Genomic DNA, 16,155 nt, shown 5'->3' with positions numbered 1-16,155 from the left:
TTAGGCTGAATTAGATGTAGGTTCTCGTGTGAATGTGTTGCTCATGCTATACATGCTGTGTACAAAGTAAAGTACTCCCAGCCATAGCATTGGGCAGTAAATAAGCTCACTCGTCTCTCCAACGTCCTTTCCGGCGGTAAAACACTACAATATGTAGTATTTTGGATTTATAATTAAATAAAATTATACCAGTTTGAAATTAGTTTGACCTGGATCATTTAAGTGTGACAAATTTTTTTATTAACTCCTTGATTTTATTTTATTTTTTTTATGAAAATGTCCTACACCTAGTACTTTGTTTGAGATCACATCAGTGCATCATTGTGTCTATAATGTGCAGTGTTTAATTATATACTGAATCTTTTAGACGTATAAAGCACATCTTCTGTTTTTATTCCTATTCAGTGCTGATTTCACTTATACCACTGACACCTGCTCAAGGTGAGTGTATTGTACATTGTATGCTGTTTGTTTGTGCATATTTAATTTGAATTGGAGCAGAGAAGGTTGTGTTTTGTGCATTACCCTGCAGAGTTTCTGAGTTTGTTAATATTATCTCATATCTGTAAAGTGAATGAGCTACTTTAACTGAGTTGTGTAAGAGAAAAGAAGTCAGGACGCTCGTGCAGGTGTGACTTTATTTAATATTTACAGGATTAGAAACTAGAAACTGCCAAGCTTTAGTAGAGACACAAACACAATGATAAACTCTTAGAACTACGGTGGCCCAGAAGGGCAAATCATCTTTCCCGTATATGTGTGCGTTTTTTCCCTTGTAAGTGTGTTTTTTCCCTTATAAATGTCGTTTTTTCCCTTATAAATGTGTTTTTTTTCCTTGAAAATGTCCGCCTTTTCCCTTATAAATGTCGTTTTTTCCCTTATAAATGTGTTTTTTTTTCCTTGAAAATGTCCGCCTTTTCCCTTATAAATGTCTTTTTTTCCCTTATAAATGTGGGTTTTTTTTCCATTGAAAATGTCCGCTTTTTCCCGTGTAACTGTGCGCCTTTTCCCGTGTAAATGTCTGCTCTTTTCCGTTTGTGCGCAACTACTTCTTTCCCGTGTGAGAACTCTTTCTCCAGTATTTTGCAAGCTAAAAGCTAAAGCTAATGCACAAAGGACTATGGGAGTGGGGTCAAAACGCAACTGAACACGGAACCTTTCCGGATATCAGCTCCAGGACTCAACATCATGGAGTATACAGTGAATTATAGCGTGATAAAGTTATAATTTTCACTAAATTTTCAACTGCACACACTTACCAGGTAATGTTTAATATATATAATTAATCAGATTTTACTGTTTTAGGCACTAATGATAACTTTGTAGCAGTGTTAATACTATTGGAGTGTTTGGGGGAAATGCCGAGCCGAGTGTAAATGGCAGTGATTAAAAGGAATATTATCTCATTTAGACCATTAAACACTGATGTAAACCATCAGCTCCATGGCATCTCTGTAATATACATCCACATATGGATTTATAAGCAAGCTAATATCACTATGCTAACCGCTAGCGCTTAGCATGGGGAAACTAGCTTGTTTATTAATATATATTAGTTTAATAGTGTATTTGGACACATATACGTGATGTAAACAGTTAGCTCCATTGTTTCTGTAAAATGCCTGTCCAAATATGGATCTATAAGCAAGCTAATATCACTATGCTAACCGCTAACGCTTAGCATGGGGAAACTAGCTTGTTTATTAATATATATTAGTTTAATAGTGTATTTGGACACATATACGTGATGTAAACAATTAGCTCTATTGTTTTTGTAAAATGCCTGTCCAAATATGGATCTATAAGCAAGCTAATATAATTATGCTAAGCGCTAGCTTACTAAAAGAGCTAAAATAGCAGCAACTATTGCTAATTATCCCTGAGCTGCTCCTGTTATGTGCTAAATGTTACAGATGGTTAATGAATTGTTGTATGTAATTTATTAGAGCTCCTGAGTGCCATATAATGTACACTGCTGTATAATGTAGTGGTTTTATCATAGCTAGAGATCTTCTGAATAGTTAGTTATGTGCTTACACAATGTATGTAACAGTCAAGAAAAGAGGCTTTTGTTCAGGTTCTATCTATTCTATTATAAAGTAATTAAATACATGTTTATACTCCTTATAATATGTATGATTGTGTGTTTTTCTTCTCACAGTAAACTGTGTGTATATCATCAACTGCCTGTGTATCAGCTGATTTCTACACCAGCTTTACATCCTGAGCAGAAGGTGAGTGCTCAGAAGTATTTACCTCTCTTTTCAAGAACACCACTGAGCACATCTTAATCAGGGGACAGGGACACATTTCTCTTCATGGACATGTGTGTGTTAATGAATGGTGGAGATGGGGCCAAATTTTGCAGCAATCCTTAATAGCAAAACCAAATAATTGGTTTTAATACACAGCATTACTAAAAGCTTACATTCTATGAAATTTTGTGTGCGTGCCTGCCTGCGTGTGTCAAACTGATGTCATATGATGTCAAACATCATGAAGTGATATTAACTTGCTTATAAACCCATATGTGGATGTATATTACAGAGATGCCATGGAGCTGCATAGTAACACCATGAAGTCTTTTTACTAGACACTTATAATAACATGTCTTTATTTCTCTCCTGTTGTAGATTGTCGTGGAGAGGACGGACCCTTGGATGCTCTGCCTTTTTGCACCAACAATACATACATGTATTTTATTAATTTGTAAATAAAGTCTTTAATATAATTTATAGTTGAGTATTTATTTCTAGTTTGCTTATTATTTAGCAAAACAGTTAAAGTGCATGTAAAGCATTGCTGCAAATGACACTGAATGGAATCAGATGTTACTCCACTCTGTGTGAGGGTACAGGCTTATATACAGTATGTGATTTTAGCATCAATAATGTTTTTCTGCTAACTGAAGCATGCTGCCTTGGAGATATTAGTGACATCTCTGTTTCAGTTCGAACAACATATTCCATAATATTTATGAATACATTAATCCCATATGTTCAGCAGTTAAAACAGAGGTTCTTAAACATTTTACAGCGAAGGACTCCTTCAACTGTAAAACAAACACCTCTGCATACATTTACTTATAGTGCATTTCCAAAATTACATTTTTATGTTATTTAAAAAGTAAAACCTTTTGTTTTCATTTAAATGATTAATGATTAAATGATCCATGAAAATCAAAAATCTAGTATGTCAAAATATTAGAATATTTCACTTCGATCATGGGGAAGACTGCTGACCTAACAAGTTGTCCAGAAGATAATCATCTACACCTTTCAGAAGGAGTGTAGGCCCTCAAGGTCAAACTTTACCACCAACTATTTCACTGACCATGTTGTTGCTTGATTTGCCAGCCATCTCACCTGACCTTAGGTTTCATGGGAAAGATGAGCTGAAATCTGAGATAAATTTCAAGCTGAATGCTTCAAGTGTGATCTGCAAACATAACAAGGGTGTCATGTTTAACAGCTTAATGCAATGGGTTACATAAAAACACCACCTATTTAAAAATATGTAGGCTTATGAATAGTGGCAACGTATATCTACTGTATGTACTGTGAATGCATGTTCAAGAATAAGAGTATCATAAATTGTCCAATAATTAAAATACACATGTAAACAATGAGTCTGTCATTTGAAATGCCGTTTATCTAAAAAAATTAGAATATTGTGCAAAAGTGTTTAAGTTTTAAAATTATTGGGGGGGAAACACATTCACAAGGGAAACGTCATACACATAGAAAAAAAATCATAGAGCACAAGGAAAAAATTATACATTCACAAGGAAAGAATTATAAATTTACAAGGAAAAAATAATACACTAACAAGGGAAAAATAATACACTAACAAGGGACAAATAATGCGCTAACAAGGGAAAAATAATACATTCACAAGGGAAAAATTATATACCTACAAGGGAAAAATTCCCCCTTGATAATATATGCTTTTTCCCTTGTAAATGTGTTTTTTTCCCTTGTAAATGTGCTTTTTTTCCCTTATAAATGTCCTTTTTCCCTTGAAAATGTGTGCTTTTTCCCTTATAAATGTGCTTTTTTTCCCTTATAAATGTCCTTTTTCCCCTTGAAAATGTGTGCTTTTTCTCTTATAATTGTGCTTTTTTTTCTCTTATAAATGTGTGCTTTTTCCCTTATAATTGTGCTTTTTTTCTCTTATAAATGTATGCTTTTTCCCTTATAAATGTGCTTTTTTCCCCTTGTAAATGTCCTTTTTTCCCTTAAAAATGTGTGCTTTGTCCCTTATAAATGTGCTTTTTTTCCCTTATAAATGAGCTTTTTTCCCTTATAAATGTGTTTTTTTACCCTTGTAAATGTGTTTTTTTTTTACCCTTGTAAATGTCCTTTTTCCCCCTAAAAATCTATGCTTTTTTTCTTATAAATGTGTTTTTTACCCTTGTAAATGTGTGCTTTTTCTTTTGTAAGTGTGTGCTTTTTCCCTTGTAAATGTGTACTTTTTCCCGTGTACGTATATTATTTTTCTCTTGTAAATGTGTGCTTTTTCACGTGTACTTATATTACTTTTTCACCTTGAAAATGTGTACTTTTTCCCATGTAAGTATATTATTTTTCCCTGGTGAATATAGTATTTTTCCCTTTTAAGTATATAATTTTTTCCTCGTAAATGTATTATTTTTACCTATAAGTATATAATTTTTCCTTGTGAATGTATTATTTTTCCCTTGTAAATTTATAATTTTTTTCCTTGTGAATGTATAATTTTTTCCTTGTGCTCTATGATTTTTTTTTCTATGTGTATGACGTTTCTCTTGTGAATGTATTTCCCCCCCCAATAATTTTAAAACTTAAACACTTTTGCACAATATTCTAATTTTTTTAGATAAACGGCATTTCAAATGACAGACTCATTGTTTACATGTGTATTTTAATTATTGGACAATTTATGATACTCTTATTCTTGAACATGCATTCACAGTACATACAGTAGATATACGTTGCCACTATTCATAAGCCTACATATTTTTAAATAGTTGGTGTTTTTATGTAACCCATTGCATTAAGCTGTTAAACATGACACCCTGGTTATGTTTGCAGATCACACTTGAAGCATTCAGCTTGAAATTTATCTCAGATTTCAGCTCATCTTTCCCATGAAACCTAAGGTCAGGTGAGATGGCTGGCAAATCAAGCAACAACATGGTCAGTGAAATAGTTGGTGGTAAAGTTTGACCTTGAGGGCCTACACTCCTTCTGAAAGGTGTAGATGATCATCTTCTGGACAACTTGTTAGGTCAGCAGTCTTCCCCATGATCGAAGTGAAATATTCTAATATTTTGACATACTAGATTTTTGATTTTCATGGATCATTTAATCATTAATCATTTAAATAAAAACAAAAGGTTTTACTTTTTGAATAACATAAAAATGTAATTTTGGAAATGCACTATAAGTAAATGTATGCAGAGGTGTTTGTTTTACAGTTGAAGGAGTCCTTCGCTGTAAAATGTTTAAGAACCTCTGTTTTAACTGCTGAACATATGGGATTAATGTATTCATAAATATTACTGAATATGTTATTCGAACTGAAACAGAGATGTCACTAATATCTCAGCATGCTTTAGTTAGCAGAAAAACATTATTGATGCTAAAATCACATACTGTATATAAGCCTGTACCCTCACACAGAGTGGAGTAACATCTGATTCTATTCAGTGTCATTTGCAGCAATGCTTTACATGCACTTTAACTGTTTTGCTAAATAATAAGCAAACTAGAAATAAATACTCAACTATAAAATTATATTAAAGACTTTATTTACAAATTAATAAAATACATGTATGTATTGTTGGTGCAAAAAGGCAGAGCATCAAGGGTCCGTCCTCTCCACGACAATCTACAACAGGAGAGAAATAAAGACATGTTATTATAAGTGTCTAGTAAAAAGACTTCATGGTGTTACTATGCAGCTCCATGGCATCCCTGTAATATACATTTACATATGGGTTTATAAGCAAGTTAATATCACTTCATGATGTTTGACATCATATGACATCAGTTTGACACACGCAGGCAGGCACGCACACAAAATTTCATAGAATGCAAGCTTTTAGTAATGCTGTGTATTAAAACCAATTATTTGGTTTTGCTATTAAGGATTGCTGCAAAATTTGGCCCCATCTTCACCATTCATTAACACACACATGTTCATGAAGAGAAATGTGTCCCTGTCCCCTGATTAAGATGTGCTCAGTGGTGTTCTTGAAAAGAGAGGTAAATACTTCTGAGCACTCACCTTCTGCTCAGGATGTAAAGCTGGTGTAGAAATCAGCTGATACACAGGCAGTTGATGATTTACACACAGTTCACTGTGAGAAGAAAAACACACAATCATACATATTATAAGGAGTATAAACATATATTTAATGACTTTAATGACTAGAATAGATAGAACCTGAACAAAAGCCCCTTTTCTTGACTGTTACATACATTGTGTAAGCACATAGCTAACTATTCAGAAGATCTCTAGCTATGATAAAACCACTACATTATACAGCAGTGTACATTATATGGCACTCAGGAGCTCCAATAAACTACATACAACAATTCGTTAACCATCTGTAACATTTAGCACATAGCAGGAGCAGCTCAGGGATAATTAGCAATAGTTGCTGCTATCTTAGCTCTTTTAGTAAGCTAGCGCTTAGCATAATTATATTAGCTTGCTTATAGATCCATATTTGGACAGGCATTTTACAGAAACAATAGAGCTAACTGTTTACATCACGTATAAGTGTCCAAATACACTATTAAACTAATAAATATTAATAAACAAGCTAGTTTCCCCATGCTAAGCGCTAGCGGTTAGCATAGTGATATTAGCTTGCTTATAAATCCATATGTGGATGTATATTACAGAGATGCCATGGAGCTGATGGTTTACATCAGTGTTTAATGGTCTAAATGAGATAATATTCCTTTTAATCACTGCCATTTACACTCGGCTCGGCATTTTCCCCAAACACTCCAATAGTATTAACACTGTTACAAAGTTATCATTAGTGCCTAAAACAGTAACATCTGATTAATTTTATATATTAAACATTACCTGGTAAGTGTGTGCAGTTGAAAATTTAGTGAAAATTATAACTTTATCACGCTATAATTCACTGTATACTCCATGATGTTGAGTCCTGGAGCTGATATCCGGAAAGGTTCCGTGTTCAGTTGCGTTTTGACCTCACTCCCATAGTCCTTTGCGCATTAGCTTTAGCTTTTAGCTTGCAAAATACTGGAGAAAGAGTTCTCACACGGGAAAGAAGTAGTTGCGCACAAACGGAAAAGAGCAGACATTTACACGGAAAAAAAGGGCACAGTTACACGGGAAAAAGCGGACATTTTCAATGGAAAAAAACGACATTTATAAGGGAAAAAGCGCACATTTTCAATGAAAAAAAAACACATTTATAAGGGAAAAAACGACATTTATAAGGGAAAAAGCGGACATTTTCAATAAAAAAAAAAAAACATTTATATGGAAAAAAACGACATTTATAAGGGAAAAAGCGGACATTTTCAATGAAAAAAAAACACATTTATAAGGGAAAAAACAACATTTATAAGGGAAAAAGCGGACATTTTCAAGGAAAAAAAAAACACACTTACAAGGGAAAAAAGACACACATATACGGGAAAGATGATTTGCCCTTCTGGGCCACCGTATAGAACCATAAGCAATCTTTTTGGGAACACATGGGCTTGTACGGGTATTGTATTCAACCTAAGTGGAAGCCATATTAGGACAGGGCTTGTAATGATAGAGTCAAAATATTAAAGGTAAAAACAATGTAAGTGGTGCAAAGTACGGGGGAACACTGTGATAAATTATTATTATTATTATTATTATTATTATTATTATTAGTTTTATTATTAGTTTTATTATTTGTTTCATTAAATTTGCCTTTGTGCTCTTGGTGAATTCCCTCACACTGTCTGGCTCTTGACTATTTCCTTGGTAAAATATTTAAAAAATAGTTTGACATATTATAATATGTTATTATAAAAATTAAGAATTATAAATGTTCAGTGAAACTATACTACACAAAGAATTGATAATTTTACTTAAGTCTTATTGTAATTTTTTAGTTTTACACATTAATTCTGTATTTAAAGCAGTATATTAACTTTTACGTACATTATTCATAGTGTTATGTGACTAGGCTCACCTCTGTACACGTAGGAGCTACTTCATTTATTAACAGCAGGTTGTTTTATAGGAAGTGCTAAAGCTGTGGTGACTATAGAGCCTGATAAACACGTGTACAGAGGAGAGAATGTTACTCTCACATGTGACATACAGGGAGAAGGAGACACTAAGTGGACCTACAGCTGGTATAAGAATAACAAGACTTTCCACCGTGGGAGAAAAAACAAAGTCTCTACCAACAGCACAATAAAGTGGGTCACAGTTAGGTTTTTTAATGACTCTGACAGTGGTAACTACACCTGCAGAGGACAGAGACGTGACTCTCAGAGATCAGAGATCAGTGATGCTGTTACACTGACTGTATCAGGTGAGTCTGTAGCAACAAGATTATGATTTTATAGTTTTATACTTGCAAACTCATATTTAGGATTTCATTGCAAATCCAAGTAAACTATATATTAGACATATTTATAATTGTTTACATGGCTAGACCTCAGGTATGTTAGTAAGGTCTACTCTTAGCCCTCTTTGAAAGTTTGGACACAGCTGTATTATGTAGATTATACTACAAATCAACAGCAGCTAAGCTTATGTGTAGTATTGTTATACCCTTTGGTAATGTGTGAGGAACTAACACACCTTAATCTCATAACCATAACCATATGTAAAGTCATATTTAATGCAAAATTTAAATATTTTATAAAATGAGCTCATAGAGATAATGTGAACTAAGCACACAAAAAACTAATGTTAATTGTAATTTTCCATTTGAGGATTTCTTTCCTTCTTAACACCTACATTATTGTGTCTGTGGGGTCCACTGAGTCATACTAAAGTATAATAAAATAAGTTTTGGTTATAATATTATGACCTAATTGCAGTGGTGTTGTGAACATCATCGTGTAATTAGTTGAATATTAATTTTACATATTTGTATTTTTTTTCTGTATTTAGCATATTTAGTGTTTGATTTCTTATTCTGTATTTAGTGTGACATCAGAAATCAATAGCAAAATTATTATTGTATATAAATTAAATGTACAGATTTAAAGTATAGTTTTGTATTTCCTGTGTAACAGAGAGACCAAAGCCAGTACTGAGTGTATCTCCACAGAGCTGGCTGACTGAAGGAGACTCAGTGACTCTAAACTGTGAGATTACAAACTCCTCTACAAACTGGACATTCAGCTGGTACAGAGATGTTCCCTACAGAGATGGCCTACTTCAATTAAAAAATTATCATAGCTATGTGGAGCTCCTCTCAGACAGCAGCAGAGGATCTGGAGGCATCTACACTCTCAGTCCTGCTGCTCTTAATCACACAGGAGTTTATAGGTGCAGAGGAGAGAGAGAACAATTATTTACAAAGTTCAGCAAACCACAGCCGGTATGGATCACTGGTGAGGAAAAATATCAACAGTGATGTGTTGGAGTATCAAATATAGGTGTACACTTGTGAAAATAAATGCAGCATTGATTTAAAATATGATGGAGGAATACACTCACCAGCTATCTCATTAGGTGCAACAGTTAAATTGCTTGTTAACACAAATATCTAATCAGCCAATCACATGACAGTAACACATTTCGGCATGTAGACATGGTCAAGGTGATCTGCTAAAGAAAGGAGATTTGAGTGACTTTGAATATGGCCTGGTTGTTGGTGCCAAATGGGCTGGTCTGAGTATTTTTGAAATTGTTTGTCTACTGGTATTGTTATGGACAACCATCTCTAGGGTTTACAGAAAAGGTCTGAAAAAAAAAGAAAATTTTAAGTGAGGTCAGCTATCTGGGCGAGAATGTGCTGTTGATGCCAAAGGTCAGAGGAGAATGGCCAGGTATACTGAACACACAACATTGAATAATTGAATATTGTTGCTAACCAGGTGGCACGGTGGTGTAGTGGTTAGCACTGTCGCCTTGCACCTCCAGGGTCTGGGTTCGATTCCCGGCCAGGCTCGGTTCCCATCTCTGTGTGCATGGAGTTTGCATGTTCTCCCTGTGCTTGGTGGGTTTCCTCTGGGTACTCCGGTTTCCTCCCACATTCACAAAGACATGTAGGTAAGGTTAATTGGCGTTCCCTAATTGCCCGTAGTGTGTGAATGTGTCTAAATATTATGTGTGCCCTGCGAAGGATTGGCACCCAGCCCAGGGTGCATCCTGCCTCGTGTCCTAAGTCTCCTGGGATAGGCTCCAGGTCCTCGTGACCCTGAATACAGGATAAAGCGGTATAGAAGATGAGTGAGTGTTGCTGACCATGTCCATTCCTTTATGACAAATATATAATCATCTGAAACTGGCTCCTTGAACATCACAATGAGTTCACTGTAATGGCCTCCACACTCAAATGGCCTCCACAGTCACCAGATCTCAGTCCAATAGAAGTGGCTTTGTGATGTGGTGGAACATGGTTGTGTAGCCAACAAATCTGCAGTGACTGCATGATGCTATCATGTCAATATGGACCACAATGTCTGAGGAATGTTTCCACTACCTTATTGGATCTATGCAATTAAGAATTAAAACAGTTCTGCATGCAAAAGTGTGTCTAACCAAGTACTAGATGTACCTAATGAATTGTCCGGTGAGTGTACAACTGTGTCTAGATTTTTTAAAAAATGTTACTCTTTTTGAGTGAGGAATTTGTAAGGCAGTTGAATAGCCCTAAGCAATCCACAGCCACTAACTGATAAATAAAAATACAAACACTCATGAGTTGAAGTAGCAAAAGTTAATAAACAAATGTGCAAAGTAACACAAAACTAATTTGAAATATAATAAAGGAATACAGTTACAATATAACCTGTAAAAATATTCCCTCTAGTCCGTGACTGATGTTTAAGGAAGTTGAAAAGCCCTAAGCACTGGTAGAGGATTATTCTCATTCAAATATAAATTTAAATTGACCATAAAAACACAATCATAACAACACATCAATTATTATTATTATTATTATTATTATTATTATATATTTTATTTACAAGTGCATTATACGCATAATTATAATGTTGTGTGTTTAAGGTGAATCTCCTCCAGTCTCTCTGATCATCAATCCCAACAGAACTCAACACTTTACTGGTGACTCTCTCTCACTGAGCTGTGAGGACCAGAGACACTCTACTGGATGGACAGTGAGACGATACACACACAGTGAGGGAGTGTTAGATTGTTCATGGTGGGGATCAGTTACAGGATCTACATGTAAAATCAGCTCCCTCTACACTGGAGTTTACTGGTGTGAGTCTGAATCTGGAGAAAACAGTAATCCTGTCAACATCACAGTGCATGGTGAGTCTTTTTTTATTATATATACGTATGGTTTTATACATATGGTTTTCCATTACAATATATAAAGTAAAAAAAAAAAAAAGACTCACCACAGTGGACAGAACAGAAAATTTTGACTACTTCTTCATTTCACAGTGAAACACATTAGTGTGATTGTTTTGTATTGTTGAATTGGATACAAACTCTTTAGATAAATGAGTGTGAAACTATAGTTGTTTGGAGCTGCATTACAGCATTATTCAGTGTTTCACCTGCTCTACTGTAGATAAATCAGCTCATGAGATAAACTTAACTGTGACACAATATTACTATATAAATATTTATATATTTCACTCAGTACTACTCAGAACATTATAAGAAGTTATATGTTATTTAAAAGTAATAGTATGTCAAGTTTATCTCATGAGCTGATTCATCTACAGTAGTGCAGGTAAAACACTGAATAATGCTGTAATGCAGCTTTAAAAAACTTTAGTGCTACAGTTCTTATCTAAAGAGTTTGTATCCAATTCAACAATACAAAACAATCACACTAATGTGTTTCACTGTGAAATAAAGGAGAAGTCCAAGTTTTCTGTTCTGTCCATCCAGTGACTGAGGGCCATCCTCTGACTCTACACTGTTTATATCACTACACACATTCCTCCAAGGAATTTCTATAAAGATGAATCAGTTCTCCAGACAAAGACTGCAGGAAAAATAATAATCCATAAAGTCTCAAAGTCAGATGAAAGTTTCTACCACTGTCTCAGTCTCTAACATAACCTCTGTATCTTCACATAATATAACAAGACCTGTATACAATATGCAGTGTGTTTACATGCTTTAAAGTGTACTAGTGTAAATGCATTGGTTTGTTCTGCATTTTAGGCTAATACCTACAGTTTTATTATTATTATTATTATTATTATTATTATTATTCTCCTCTGTATCCTATCCATCACATGTAGAAGCTCCATTCTCAGTGCTCATGGTGATCAGTAGTGTAGTGACGGCCTCTCCATATCTGCTGGTGACCATCATTCTGCTGATCAAATGTTACAGAGCTCGAGGTAAGAACTTTTTCAGGACATCTTTGTACACATAAAGAGTGACATAATTAATGACACTAACTATATACTATATGACTAAAATAATAATTTGTCTTTTTGTTTATTACTATTTTTATTTTTCTCATTGCCTTGCTACCTTATCATTACATGGGCCAGTGCAATTATAATTTCACTACATGATGAGTGCAATATGTCATGGCTGGTGAAATAATGTGTCTCTAAAGCCATCACTGACACTAATCTACCTCTACATTCGTCAAATAAGCTACAAGTTAAGAAGTTTGGCTTTTGCAAGTCTCTCTAATTATCAATTACAGTAATTAATGTAAACCTGTCCAATGTTTATAGTTTTTCTAATTGCACCATTTTAGATCTTGCACTTCTAATTTCATGTACATCGTATAATGACAATAAAATCTATTCATGAAAGTTTTTTTTTTTATTCTGTTTTCATAAGCCAACCCCTCATGAGCTATTGAAAATGTCTGAATGTGTGATGTTTATTTTCTAACACTTCTTTTTCTGAAGCACTGTCAGGTTTTCACTTTACTTCACCCTTTAAACTATATTTAGGATGAGTTCAAATGCAGTTTATCTGGCTTCATGATACGAACAACGTTTATGAACCTGCTACAGAAGTGACCTTGTTTTTTTTCTTACCAGCTCAAACTGATGGAGAGAGAACCGTGAGTGCAGTCATAGAGGACTGAGCAGAGTCACTGTATAAAGAGAGAATGCAATGATGTTTTTTTATTTTATTTTTTTTAATTATTGGATGGATTGTATGATAAGGTTTTTTTTTTTTTTTTGCTGTGATGTTTTGCTTTCAACGCAATCTTTGTAAGGTACAATAGAAAATGAGAAAAATACTTATGTAAATAGGTTTTCATTGTCAACAGCAGCCTCATAGTGTATATTTTATATATTAATTGACCTTAACTGAAGCTGTACAAGGAGATTTGTGGATTTAGTAATGTTCAGAGATGTTACTTGTAAAAAGCAGGACAGTAAAACGCAATGTTTCCTTACACCTTTATGTAAATGTAACACAGCAGCGTGTATCATTTAATAGTAGAGGCAGTTCAGTGGGATGTGTCATTGTTTCTTAACAAGCTGAGATATATTATCTGTGAATTATATGAGACAAATATAAGCTTCTTATTATTATTATTGATATTCTGGCTCTTTATGCTTAAAGAAGGTACACAAGTGAGAGTGTAAACAATGTTGATTACAAATCTGCTGAATCCCCAGTCAACCATCAAGTGTCACTGAAACGAGTCTTCATCAGACTGCTAAATTAGATTGGCCTGACTATAAATCAACATTAAAATATCCTTAACTGAAATGCATATCAAATTAATAACTGTTGAAATCATTAACAAACCATTTGTTTCCCACTGCCACATGAGGTTTTGTTCCTGTTGTGTTCAGTGTATTTCCATCCTTAATTCCAATTGCATTGTGGAGAGACCTTTAGGATTGTTATACTATCGAAAATGACCTTGAGTAGTCATGTTGTAAATTAGATCCTGAGAGTTTTTACAGAGTCCTTTTTACAGTACCAAAGGAATCCATGGTACTTCTGGTCATCATCAGGAACACCACATTCCCCATCCTTATGTAAACCACATCAAGACACATATCATGTTGTTATTAGTTTTCTGTCATTAAAAGGTTGTTGACGGAGATGTCTTGGTATTGTGCACTAAATTGTAGGACGGTCCAGATTGGGCTTGGCTTATTTGGAAGGTAGATTAAGATTTTGAATGTTATGAGTATTCCTGGGTAAATTTGAGTGCAAATTCTTCTTTTGCACAGCTATTGTCAAATATATTTTGCATGTATTTAAATAACTGTTCCTTTACCTATGCATTGTGATCTGTACATTGTGATGTAAGTAATTTAAGTAGATTTTCCTTGTTATGTGTTAAACAAGGTCTGGGAACTTTAAATATTAAGGGTGATACTCAGCTATTGACTTTATTCTTGCAGACCTCTCGATCCATGAGTCTGATAAAAGCCAGGTCTTTTCTCGAAGCTGCAATTCTGCTGTCATTTCAGGTTCTTATATGACTATCCATGTTAAATCCTCTTAACCTCACTTGTGTTTAAATGTAATTGAATATTCATGAAAGGTTAAACAAGTTTTGAAGATTTGCACAAAATGGGTGGAGAAATTTTTTGAAGGTAAAAAAAATGGAAAATGGGATATAAAATAAAAAAACAGAAAAGTGAAAAAAATGTGGAGACGGAAAATAAATCACGACATGAAAGTAACAATAATAATACTGATAATAACAACAAGAACGATTATACTTGTTAATATTTTTATTGTTAATGTTATTGTCATTGTTATTATGTTTTATTATTGTTATTATTATTGCAAGCAGTTTTTTAGGTGCATTACTGCCAACTGCTGGAAAGAAGTGATAAAGCTTGAGGGTCTCAATCGGTTTAAATTTTTTTCTTTCCTGTTGCTGTTGACGTGAGTGGTGGTGGCATCATTTTATAGTAACCAGTTGTCCACTGGATGGTAGGTGACCAGTGTTCTCCAGCCTTGCTGATTTACTTCACTCCAAATGTTTTGTAAATTGTAAGGGATTCACAAAATGAGTGGATACTATATACAGTTTATTTATGCCAGTGTGATTATTAAAATGTTAAATAAAATAAATACATAGATACAAATGAAGGAGTATAATCTGGTTAGTTGGCAAATGTTCATTAAAATAAAAAAAGTGACTTCCCTCCAATTCCTTTCTCTCCGTCTTTCTCTCTCTCACACACACACACACACACACACACACACACACACACACTCTTGTAATTAGGGCATTATATGGACAGTAGTCCCACCCATCAGTTTTGGGGACACCCTGTTCCATTGATCCTCTGGGTGTAAAAAAAATCAGGCATGTACAATTAAATTCTTTAAACACAAATATCACTTTATATTACAGTTTCACAGTAAAAAAAAAAAAATGTGCTTGGTTTTTAAACAAGTTATGAGAACATAACAAGAATTAGTCATTAGTGGGGACTAAATTAACTAGAAAATAAACAGAAAAAAAACTAATAAACAGAAAATTAACTGTTTTTTATAATGTTGTGGGGACATCGCTAGTGACCTAATTTGCATACATCATTAAATATCTAACTTGGATAAACACTTATAAGGCATATAACACATAATCAAGGGAACATGGGTTTAACAAACATCAAACTGTGCATTTAACCTTTATAATTCATGCAAAATTACAAACGAAGCATGTCAAACTTTAAAAAAAAAACTGTGTAAAGCACATAAAGAAGAAACATGCAGCACAAGCATGTGCAATTCCTTATAAGAAGAAACATTGATTGTAAGAATGGATTTATCATTTCCAGGTTAGATACAGTTGCCTTTCGAGGAGCAGCGAGTTCTAGCTAGTGAGACGTTGGTGTGGTGCCGTTATCCCCTGGCTTAGGCATTATGCAAGGCTCCAATGTTTGTTGGTCCCTGGTCAAGCTGTCTGCGCGTTACAAAGGTTTAAGGCGTTTGCCTAAGATCAGGCCATGCAAGTCAGTCTGTGACTCTGAGTGTGTGTGTGGGGGATGTGTGTGTTCTGACCCAGGTGGAATGAACACCTAA

General features: G+C 34.3%; 3 long non-coding RNA genes across 4 annotated transcripts; 2 read left to right on the top strand and 1 right to left on the bottom strand.

The window, feature by feature from the left end:
• Positions 1-458: 458 nt before the first annotated feature.
• LOC128524426 (uncharacterized) lies at positions 459-8,382 on the top strand. Of its 2 annotated transcripts, none has more exons than XR_008360516.1 (3): positions 459-1,262; positions 2,162-2,234; positions 8,252-8,382. It is a non-coding gene; the product is annotated as an uncharacterized LOC128524426 (long non-coding RNA). The 2 variants fall into 2 exon arrangements; XR_008360515.1 differs by lacking the exon at positions 8,252-8,382 and adding an exon at positions 2,634-2,718.
• LOC128524413 (uncharacterized) lies at positions 5,775-7,320 on the bottom strand. The gene is made up of 3 exons (XR_008360512.1): positions 7,084-7,320; positions 6,271-6,343; positions 5,775-5,871 (listed from the first exon to the last, which is right to left on the bottom strand). It is a non-coding gene; the product is annotated as an uncharacterized LOC128524413 (long non-coding RNA).
• A 4,045-nt stretch (positions 8,383-12,427) lies between the features above and the next one.
• On the top strand, positions 12,428-15,277 carry LOC128524451 (uncharacterized). The gene is made up of 2 exons (XR_008360522.1): positions 12,428-12,521; positions 13,185-15,277. It is a non-coding gene; the product is annotated as an uncharacterized LOC128524451 (long non-coding RNA).
• Positions 15,278-16,155: the final 878 nt, after the last annotated feature.

Source organism: Clarias gariepinus, chromosome 1 (assembly GCF_024256425.1).
Source record: "Clarias gariepinus isolate MV-2021 ecotype Netherlands chromosome 1, CGAR_prim_01v2, whole genome shotgun sequence".
NCBI classification, from domain to species: domain Eukaryota; kingdom Metazoa; phylum Chordata; class Actinopteri; order Siluriformes; family Clariidae; genus Clarias; species Clarias gariepinus.
Note: the sequence above shows the minus strand (reverse complement) of the source record. Positions and strands in the feature narration are given on the sequence as shown.